Genomic DNA, 11,788 nt, shown 5'->3' on the forward strand with positions numbered 1-11,788 from the left:
ACAATGGGATTTCCAAGGAATCACCCAGGACCACAAAGCAAAGCAAAGCCATTCCTTCCTCAAGCCATCAGTTGCATAATTTCTTAATTTGGACCTTACTTAAAATTACGGAGAGAATTGCCCTCAGCTTCTGAGTTACTTGAGTCTGTAGCTGCAGCCACTTTCCGGAAACCTCAGGACAGCGTGTTAGCTAGGCAGAGGATTGACCGCCCTGGGGAGATTCTTCACTGCATGCTGCCACGTCTCCCTGGGAGGTTGGATCGGTAAATGTCCGCAGACATGATCTGCTTCATCTCCTGTTCACACGAGGACTCTGTGTGACTGTCCCGCTGCTGAGAGCTCCCTTCTAGACGCACTCCAGCTCTAGCTCAGGTTGTTGGAAGCAGCACCGTTATAACCATATAACTGTTATTCATTGTATAATTAAGTAGATATCTCTGGTGTGCCGGGAAACAACACGTCTTGCAGTCAGCTCTAAATTGGCTTTCTATCTCCTGAGTACCCATGGCGATTTAGCAGATCACCTGAACAGACAAGGCACTGTTAATCAGGACTGTGAGGTGAAATGTTTGTTCTGGATCAGGTATTGTAGAACGCCGTTATTGATGAACCTGTGGGGAAGTGATGCGTATGGCACATGTCTAGTGTTGTATTTCTAAGCAGGCAACGGTCCAAGTTCTCTGCTGGATACATTTAAGATTGAGTCATATGAAAGCTCTGTTAATAAATGCAGCAAGCACACAGAGTTTCTCAGTCTTCAGATTCGAGAGACGTGATGAATCAACCAGCATGGTTTCATCCAAATCCAGAGTATCCATACTGAATAGCCCAGAACTTCACTGGTTGCATTTTGAATATCCTGCTCCAGGTGTAGAAACCATTTCAGCTAAAAGCAAAAAAGTCTCAACTACGGATTCTCTCCTAACTATAACCAGAGAAATGCAGAAGTTTGGCTTCACGGTTTGTGCAGAATTTTGAACTTGGTTGCATCAACAGTACAAAAAAAGAGCCACCGACACAGCTGGGCCCGGAATTTCAGAAAATTAAGGACGCAAAGTGATTGACAGTCTTGTGCTAATCTGCCACATATGCTGCAGACAGCTTCACTGACTGGATTTTCAATGGTTTTTTGGTGCATAATTTAGTGTAACTGCCAATGAAGCAGATATCCGTCCACAGTCTGATCTCACGCGGACTGCTATACTGGTGCAGATGTATGGTGCATATAGCTTGGTCACGTCATCTGCTTATTTGAGTTACAGTAATAATATGCAAATTATTTGATAGATAAATATAGTTCTTATGAACTTTAATAGAAGATGCAAAACGTTAATGAGAAAATAGAGGGCTATGTGTACTGTCTAAATGGAGAAAAGCTTTTTAAACGTTCCTGTTGCAATCACAGTCCAACTACACTAAATTTGGGTGTCCACAAAACACATACTCAGATTTCCAAATTTCAGAACCTGAAAAAGACTGCAGAAGCTAATTCCAGTGCAATTTTTTTTTCTTTTGCCTTTTTATTTCCACCTGGAATGCAACCTGCCTTAAATCAGGGAGTGAATATGGCTGTGACCACAGCAAAACCACCTTTACTTTATGTGATCTGTATACAGAGCAAGAAAAATTAAATCCAGAACATAGGCAGCAGCAGACAACTTGGATTTTTAGAGCTCCTCATTTTCCTAATATGTTACGAACAGCATATGTAAGCTAAATTAATATGTACAAAATAGGCATTTTTGGTTGCCTGTTCCCTGTTCTTCCTGAGTCAGGCAGGCAGAAGCCTAAGGAGACAGGTCTTTGGTGTAAGAGGTGTCTGGGTCTACCCAGGGAGCAGGATAACCTTGCCTTACTTCATTAGAAATCGGGAGAATGAATTAGAGTCAATCTCAGCTGGCTTTTTTAATTGCTGCAGTGGTCATCCGCCATTAGTATTTACAGGCCTCCACCTAGTGGATAAACTGCTCTTCTGTGCTCCAGGCTGCAGTGACCCAAACGTACAGGGGGACATCTGGTTTACTTTTCCAAGGTTTACTGGCAAATCTCAGTCCAAAAAACCCGATTTCCAGCGCTGAGTGTGCCCAATAGCAGACTGGGAAAAACAACTGAAAAGGGAACTTGAAAACCCTTTTTCATGAGCAAAATGATCCTTTTATAAGCAGTAGCAGACTATGGCACACGTGGAGGCAGAAGTTCTTCTGTGGATGCTGCAACCGATTTAATGATATCGGTGCTCTTTCCCTTGTCATCCCTTCAAAATATTTTTATTCCCGTGAATTGAAGAAGCGGGTGCACAGCTGACAGCATCTCTGTCACTCTCCCTGGCACACTGGAGTCTCAAAGGAGGCAACAGACTAAGAGGGAAAGAGCAACAAACGCATGTCCTTTAGTCTCTGCTCCTTCTGGCTCTCCTTCTTGGAGCAGCATCTGCCTGGGAATTCAGCTTTGGAAGTGCTAGCATTTCCTAGCCATACAAAGAGCTCTTTGGGTCCATGCCAGGAATGCAATCCCTCCACTTCTAGGAGCGTAGCTGGCTGCTCAAAGCTGGCTCACTGATAAGAGCAGTTGAGAAAGAGTTGGAAGAAGCATTAGTGCCTCCCCCTCTCTTCTTTTGCGAGCTACTTCCAGCTGAGCTCTCACTCCGGACCCCCACCGCAGCTACACCACAACTGCACTACCATTATTGCTATTTACCTACGTAGGAAATCCATCATCCATCATCAGTGCCCCAATCCAGGGCTTCGCCAGTTGTATCTGCAGGATGGGAAGATGCAAGATGGAGAGTTTCTCAACAGCGTTACTAGTTGCATCAGCTATCTGATCAACGTGGGCATTTACACCTCAATGTTGCAAAGAAGTGAGCAGGTAAAACTAACACCAAAACTGCTGGGTGGCACAGAACGGGCACGTTATTTTAATGGAGAAGATTACCTTGTCTGTGCTGAGCTTTGAACTCGCCAAGAAGTCAGGACAAATCTTCACTTGCACAATAACCTTCAGAAGATAGGATTCTATACAAAACCACGCTTATAGGTATACTCACGAAAAAGTGAGTTTTGCCATGGTGTATTTTAATACAGAGTCTTCGGCAGTAAGGAAACCCAAGCAGAAAATCGTAGTCTGAGAAATATTCCTGAATAAAGCAAAACAACATCCAGAGGAGGCATTTATAAAATTTTCCTGATCAGAGGAGTGAATCCTACTCATTACAATCATTTTCCGCTAATTTCCTTGCTGACGGAGTCAGGTAAACATCCAATCTCTAGCAGTGGCTCTGACTCACGTTCACATGTGAATTTGGATAGGATGGCTCAGTGATTTCTGCTTATACCTTATACCCATCAGCTCTGTCTCCTGCAGCATCCCCCCCCTGCAAGAGGGACGCAGAATAAACCGTCTTCACTACGCTGCAGTCCCCAACCTGCAGATTAATCCGAACTGTCACTAATTTCCTTCTTAAATTAGAACAGAGGACTGTAATCTGTAGCTCTTGATCACCTCTTATCTTCTTCTGCCAGGGTCAGTAATGCCTGATAGTGCAGAGAGGTAGGAAACCTGGGGCTCCACTTCTGGCTGAGTCAGAACTGCATCTCCGGAGTTTCAGAGGAAGACTGAAACCTGGATACTGCATGAAACCTGTTGTTCATTGCAGCAGCAGGGGAATGATCCTCTCCAAACTTAATCAATTTTCTGAAACACAAGATTAGATGATGCTTATCTTAGTTTGCAGAACTGCTGTTATATATAAATGGTGATAACAATCTCCCCCCCCCCCCAAATTCTGGTCTGTAGTAGCTAAAAAGATTGTTTCCAATCTTTAGCTCATTTTAATCACAACAAGGCTGTTTTCCTTTCCCAGTGTTTATATTTCTAAATAGTCCAGGGCACTGGAAAACTAGATTTTTGTTTCTAAGTGCATATTGCATTTTTTCCTCCTATCTTTCTATATTCTGATATTTTACTTTATTTTATTTTTGGCTGAACATCATCTGTTCTGTGTTCTTCTGCAGTTTAAATATCAACTCTATTAAAAAAAAATTATAGACGGTGCAAAAGACAAAACCTGTGGATCTGATTTCCAGAGGGTTACGCTGGCATGGAAAGATCCCTGCTAAGCTTTAGGACAGCACAGCCCTCCTTTTGTTCCCTGGTGCTAGGAATGTGGCCTGGCAGTTAGCTGGAGTAGATCACTTCCAGTCTTCAGCAGATCCTGAGTTGCCAAAAGAGTCTGCCTTGGCAAGGTGAGAACAAGCCAGAGAACAAGACAGCTGTCCCGGTCTCTGCTTCCATCCCACAAAACCTTTTGAGATTTCTTAATTGTCAGTGATCTTCATTGAGAAGGAAATATTCACTTTTTTTGTCTTTGTGTAGAAAAACTAGACTATCATCCCAGAATAATCCCATGCTTAGGGCAGTCACTGGATTGTGGTTCAAGTCTCTTGGCCCTTACCCAAATCAGAGACTTTAACCTTTATTTCTCATAGCCCAGAAGAGCTCTGTACCACGAGATCATTGCATGTGCTTTTTCTGTCTTTTCTCGTGTCTGAAAATTTTACTATCAAAGCTCGTAGTCCTGAGAAAAGTTTGGTTTCAAAGAGTCAGCAGGTTCTGATGAGAAAGTTGTTTTGTTTTGTTTTGTTTTTTAATTCCTTGGATACTTTTGAATAGCTTCTTTTTCTTTTTTAGCCTGGTCCCAATGAAAAGGTGTTTATGCAATCCTGCCGCCTTTCAGTCACTCCTTTGAATCCATGGCCACTTTCACATAAATTTGAGCAGGAAGAACGTTTCAAAAGCAATTGCATCCCAATACGCTCCATGGAAATCAGCAGCTGGGCAGAGGAGAGAAGCCCATATGAACATCTCCCGTGAAGGAAAGAGGAGTAGATGCCAGCTGCTCAACAGCTGGTCCCTGGCTCATCAGCATGGGCAGAGCCCTGCCACGTAATATGGTATTTTTGCTCAGTGGAGATGTTACCAGCAGCTTGGGAGAGGAAGAGAGATTAGAAATGACCAAATAATCCTTCTCCTGATAAACTCAAGCCCAGCCATGTTTTTAATGTTAATGGTGTTTGTAAAGGTTATCTGCTGTAAGAAGGTGAGGGTGCTCCATGTGTATGTGTTCAATGAGTTTCTTTTCCAAGACATCAAAACATGGAAATATATGCAAGAAGCTAGCTCCGTATCGGTGTGTGCCGAAGTCCATCCTGAATCAGGTACAAATTCCTGCTTTGAAAATTTGGCATTAAGCCTTTACCCTCCACCACTTTAATCAACAGGAGCAGAACCAAGTTCTGAGACTGAAGTTCTGCATATTTCATCATGCTTTTTAGCTCCACATCTTCCCTGGGAGCAATGCCAAGTCCGAACATCCAGGAAGAACTTGAAAGAGAGGGAACCGAGCACACAAAGTCTGCACTAATATCGAGCAGGCAGCAAGACTCCGTTGGGTAATAAACAGTTTAAAAAACAGACTCTTGCATGGCTGAGCCCTTTCTAATGCTGAGCTCTTGTAGGGCCAACGTTCCCCTGTACTCAGTAAACACTTAGTGTGCGATACAGTCATCTAGTAGCACTTAGACAAATATATAGTTTTCTTTCTTCTCCATCGTGCTAGATGATTTCCCAAAAGAAAATGCATTAAGAGACTGTCAGGTTGCAGGTTTACACGCTCACTAGTCAAAGAATATCCAGGTGGATTTTGCACAGAATCCCTATCCTGCTTTTATAATATTCAGTTGTCCGTGCATACGGTTCCTCCTTTTGCCTGTTCCAGGGCTAAAGTCTAAGAAACAAAATCTTTGTATGAGTTTTTGACGCAAGGTTGTACATTCATAGCACAGTGTATTCATGTGACAGGAAACGATGTTGTAACCGCACCATCAATGAGAGTGTAAAGAAGACACGGGAACCTAGTACAATATTCTTGTTTATCATTGTCTGTCATAATTAACAAAAAGGTTCAGTGATTATGAAATATGCATAATGGACACAAACACATTTTAAAATAAAACAAGTCTTATGTCAGTAGTTTGGAATAACATCTCTTTTGGTTCTGAGCAGGCAAATAAATGCACATCTTACACAGTTCTGCATCATGGTTTTGGTACAATAATCTCTTGTACTGCAAGAATCAAAGCTTGGGGTAATTGTGATAAGCAGATCTAAGAAAATCATTATGTAGTCCAGGTGGTGGGAAGTTTTCAACAGATTTGAAGTTACAGCAGCTATGTGTTTTATAGTTTGGTTTGGGATAATAATATAGCAGTTGTCAGTACCTCTGGCAAGAATTTGTTGAAACTTGAGTCCTGTAACCTCGTGTTCAGTGAAGTCCTCAGCAAAATAGTGTACTGGAATTGGCTCCTCTGATTAAGATTACCAGAGCTGCAGATGAACAAAAGGGACATTGGGACCTGGTCCATCTTCCATTCACTACACCTCAAGCAGATGTCTTCTGTTAAGATGTCCAGGGAATCATATCGTCTCGGATTATTTTTGCACAGTTTAACGATAGAAATGAAGACGCTGTGAACATCCTCGGATTTGAAAGCAACTCCAGTTAAGACAGAGATACAGTCTTCAAAGTGTCTTTTTGTTAGCTTCAGGAAAGAAAAACCGCATCAGTCTATTTGTGTATTAGCTCACTGGTTTTGTCAGATCACATTTTGCTCCTGTTAGTGCTGTGGGATCGCATCCAATGTTTTTTCAGAGTTTAGACTATGATCAAATAGGAACAGTGTGGCATAACAGAAGGGTTTATTTTATTTTAGGATACATGTGTGTTTTCTTGTTGCAAACTAAGGGTTGACAAATAGATGACAAATTCTGGATGGCATTTGAAGTAAACTTTCATTAAGCTGGCAGCGTCTTTATGTTTATTTTTGGTGGAATGACCTTTTGATGTGTAAAGGCCCTAGATGCTTCCTGATTAAGTTATACTTCCACGTGAGAAACACTTTCAGCTCAGAGGAATTATGTGGGAACAATTGATGGAGATATCTTTGGCTTTCTCACAGCCTCCTGCTCAAACTGTAAGATAATTGCGGGGGGGGGGGGAGAGGGCAGGGGGGTACAACACACATTTACCTGAAACATGAAGCTGAAATGTAATTTACCTTTTCTTGGTTGCAGTTCCTAGCGCTGTCTGTCATTACAATGAGGTGTTTCAGAAGAGCTGATGGGGTCCATGAGCTACATGAAAAAACAGAACTGACTTTTCTGGTTGTGACCTGTAGGTAAGATTTCTTCCTCTTAGAAAAAAAGTAATTGATGTTAAAATAAAAGAACATTTCAGTGTGGCTAAAATAAAAGAGTATTTCAATGCAGCAAACTGAGTCTTCTTTATGTTTTCTCATTTTGTAAATATTTAATCATTTGACTATTCCTTTCCCATTTACTTATACATTACTGTTAATTAGTTTACATTGCTCAGCTCCCATGCTGACCTAGCTCTGATCTACCTGTCTGCTGTGAGGAAAGAGGTTCGGGTATACCTGCATGTGTGTGCTTAGCAGTTGCAAAATTCAAATAGCTCAGACTACTAGCCCTGTCTCCTTGTAATTGTCAACCTTCAAGCTAAGTCAGATAAAACCTAAATATTTTTCATTTAAATGAAGCATTAGGTTTTGGGGGGACAAATAAAAAAAAACCCAACAAAACCAAGGTCAGGAGTGGAATGCATGTTCTCAGGACATGACTTAAGTTCAGACTCCTTTCCTGGTTGTACTCCATAATTCTGTGCTAAATCCCAGTTAGCTCATAGGAGTCTGACCAGTCTGCCCGAGTCATGAGGGCAGCTCCGAATTTTGCCCCAGGTGTTTCCATTAGACATCTGAGATCCTCCATGTTTGAAGAGTTATTTTAAGTCCTACTGCACCTCCTGTTCTTTGGAAGGATAATTTGATCCGTAAAGGAAGAAAAACTAAAGTAAGTAGATTTCGAAGAGGTTGGATATCAAGACTAACCCTCTTGATGTTGAAGTGAGGATGATGGAGAGCGAGAAAAGATTGTATTAAGTCTCACTTCCTTTCCTGTGCTTCTCAGCAGACCTCAGACCCGGGTGTCTTACAGCATCGCTGCTGCTCTGCATTGTGCCGATGAGAACAGCCCCTCTAAGATGCTCTCATGAACAGAACTGATGGAAATGTGCTGCACCCCAAATTCCTCCCCCCCCTGCCCTGTACCTTCCTTCTCGCTTCTGGGAAAGCAGAGGCTGCACTGCCTTCTGCCTCCTGGGGTGTCCCTGGTTGCCCTCCTGGGGGAACTTGTGCTGCCTTCCAGGTAAAATCAGTGGTCTAAAGTAGTGATTAGGAACCTTGAACCTTTGTTGTGTCTTGATTTCCTCCATAAACCTGCAAAATGCAGGTTCCGTAGGAAAAAAACCCAACCCATAGTATTTAGCTTTTAGAGCTGAGGTGAAGATGAATCAGCAGATCATCTCTGCAAAACTTCACTGCCACAGTACAGCTTCCAGACTTGCCGTATGTAATTAAGAACAAGGTATGCAAGCTAACAAGTTTTATTAGATAAGCTGCTCTGACAAAGAGATAAATCAAGAGGCTAGTCCAAAACAATTCCTTCGCTAGTCTACAGTTAGGGAAAACTGTTTGCAGGGAATGTTGTTGTACCATCAGCTGTCCACTGGAATAAGTTGAGTGGTGCTGGAAAACAGAGATAACCGGGTGACCACAGATTAAAAATGTTGTCTAAATTTCTCATTTAACTCCTTTATTATTTGATAACTTCTTCACTTCATTTGTAATGCTTCCTGCCTTCTTTGCAGGAGTGTGTTGAAGCAGGGGGCTGTTGACGGAGTATCCTGGAGACTTTGTTTGCCTGCAGTTTCAGATGAGAATTGCTGTATCTTACTTGAAAATACCACTGGTTTGTCAGGAGATGGGAGACATTTCTCTGCAGACTTAAGTTTCTGATTTCCATTTATAATACAAATTTAATGACAGTCATTTCTCTTTTGCTGAGGGGTCTTGTTATTACGGAATGCTTCATAAAAAAGCAGTAAAGCAACACTTTAGAGAGGCAAAACTCCACATAAATGTTAAGTGTTAGCTCTCATTAAATGGTACATGTAGCTGTTTGAAAATGTCTCCTGCACAGTTAAGCATCCTCAAGCCTCTCTGTATCAGCAGAGAAAATCAGACAAGTACAGCTGAAAAGCTGATCCTTTCACCATAAGGTCGACTCTCTCCATTGTGTTTGTCCAAAAAAACCAGATCCACTTATTTTGACCTCATTCTTAGGTAATAAAACAGCTACGAGGTATCATTTAGTTCACATTACGCTCTGTCCAGATGGACAGTCAAAACTTCTCGCTTAAGCAGAAATAATCATATAACTCTGACAAGTGCAATCTAGCCTCTGCACTGATTTTTAAGTGGAACAATATGTTTCAATCAATGGGGAGCTTTGGTTATAAACAACTGACAAATTTATTTCCAATCCTTTGGACAAGCGGGATATTGATTAGAAAGCAACATTTTAAAATCAGTCAGCCTGAACAATTTGTACACAAGGTTCTTCAAGGAACGGGCTGAAATTTCTCATCCCACTAATACTCATAATAAATTCTGGAATAGTAGGGAAATTCCAGAACATGGATTAAAGACAAATACTGTGTCAAAACTCAAAAAAGAAAGAAAGAAAAAATAAAATGATTCATGTAACTTTAACCAGCTCTAAATAAATTAACAAAAAGGACACTCAGGATTCAGTGCCTAAAAAGTGGTTATATGGAACATAAGCCTAGTCCATAGTCCTTATGTTATTTTTTAAGGAGATTGCTGCTTTGGTTGCTAAAAATATCTGCAGACATAAAATGGGCCATTGTACTTAATGAATTATTGTCTTTCCATAGCACTAAATGACATTCTGCTAAGCAAATTAGAGCTACAGAAAGGCACCAAGGTACATATCAAACAGATTAAGACATGCTAATTAACAAATCTCAAAAAGGTACTTGTTAATGGGAAAACATAATTGCATGGCGGTGTTTCCAGAGAAGTTCTCCTGGGATCAGTGCTACTCAACACTTTGAATACTGCAAATCTGTCAGTCTTTAAACCTCATAGAAAAACTGAGCTTTCAGTACGTACTTTGAGAAGATTTCTAAGTCGGTGTATAATTGCTTCATGAAGTGCTTCACTCTGTGGATGTTGATGTAATTAAATCTACACCAACTTTTTGTCTACAAGTTGCAGGAACCTTACGTCTCTCTGAAAGTGAAACGAACCTTAGTTGCTTTTTAAACTCATGCCAAGAAGACGATTTTGGTGTCAACTGATGTTCTATTTTCTAGTAAATTGTCCAGCCATTTCCTCGACCTTGTTCTCAGCTTTGGTGAAGGTTTTCTGCAACGCCCTGGCCTGGCGTAAGGAACCAATGCTGGGTTCCTACCAAAGGCTTTTTTGCTTTCATGGATGGAAAAGCATTGATGGGGTTTAAGAAATTTCTTAAGCATTTTTGTAGTCATTCATTTTGGAGTCGTTTGGCACAAATTATCTCCATTATCAGCTCTTCATACCGTTCCTACACTCTCAAATGAGTAACAAAATAAAACAGAAGCACCAGTGCTGTAAATTTTGGTTAATACAATCTGGGAAGCTTGAACTCAGGAAATAATTTTTCCTGCGTTTTAAAAAAAATATTTTTTATTGCTGCATTAAACAAAAATACTTGCATTGTCAGGGGCTTGGCAGTTATGCCAGTGATGCACATTATTGATGCCAGCCGGTAATGGACACCCTAACGCCATTTCTGTCTTGCAGCACCTCATCTGTCACGCTCATGGTCTCTTGTAGCTCTAAGCACTGCAAACTACCGTAACACTCAGAGAATGCCTGGGATTTACTGCCTATAGGCCACACAACCAAATAATTTCACTTATTGATCTGTGCGTGTGTATATGTATATGTGTGTGTGTATATATATGTGTGTATATATATAAAATCTATGTATCCGGACATGTATATCTTCTGACACGACCTTTCTCACTTGCTACTGTTCGAAAGGTTTCCCAGGCAATGCTGGGGGGGGGGGGGAACAGAGAAAAATAAGGTTTAAATGACATGAAATGAGGATGGTTTGTTGAAACTTTATTAAAGCTCTAGTACAATGTTTTTTTAAGGGAAGAGGATAATAACATTTAGTGCTGGTTTGATTGCTTTTTGTCTTTTTTGCATATGGCAGAATATTTATTTACAATATTTTGGTAACATTAACTTTACAAAACTACATGTCTCTGAAAGAGAAGATGAGTGTTTTACATTGCTGCTGTAAATCAAGTGTCTCTTCTCAGAGCAGTATGTGGAATTAAAATATTTATTAGCTAATTATTTCTTTATTTAATGAATTATTTACTAAACTAGTACTCTCATTTCATTCAGCTTTTTTAGCCCACAGACTTTACCAGGAAGCATTGCTAACCCACCTATATTGCCCCCGCCACCAGTACCCACCGCCTCTCTCCCTGTTGCTCGTGCTTCTTTCCACTGCCGCTGCCCCTGGCAGTATCTGACAAAAAAGGGTTTGATCCCTGCTGGATGTGCAGATTCTTTATATGCAGATCTTTGGCTAATCAAAACCCATGCTTAGAGTATTCCAGGAATTCCTTATGTGTGCAACCTTCTGTGCTTTTAATACATTTTTAGAAGTTACTTAAGCCACCTATATCTGTATCTCTGAGCTAGAATAGCTTCTTCCAGAAATATATGCCTGGCAAGAGTCTTGTGTGTTTAAGATAGGAAAACATTACTGTGTGAGCAGCAGGCATGAA

General features: G+C 41.0%; 1 protein-coding gene and 1 long non-coding RNA gene across 3 annotated transcripts in view; one reads left to right on the forward strand and one right to left on the reverse strand.

Moving 5' to 3' along the window:
- Positions 1-7,330, forward strand: part of LOC142602547 (uncharacterized) — a 52,806-nt gene extending 45,476 nt beyond the window's left edge. For both annotated transcript variants that reach the window (XR_012836287.1, XR_012836286.1), the window contains 2 exons: positions 6,911-7,031; positions 7,132-7,330. This is a non-coding gene — a long non-coding RNA (uncharacterized LOC142602547). The remainder of the gene's footprint in view (positions 1-6,910; positions 7,032-7,131) is intronic.
- Positions 1-11,788, reverse strand: part of BAG3 (BAG cochaperone 3) — a 260,283-nt gene that overhangs the window by 20,514 nt on the left and 227,981 nt on the right. The window lies entirely within an intron of this gene.

This window comes from Balearica regulorum, chromosome 7 (assembly GCF_011004875.1).
Source record: "Balearica regulorum gibbericeps isolate bBalReg1 chromosome 7, bBalReg1.pri, whole genome shotgun sequence".
Lineage (NCBI taxonomy): Eukaryota > Metazoa > Chordata > Aves > Gruiformes > Gruidae > Balearica > Balearica regulorum.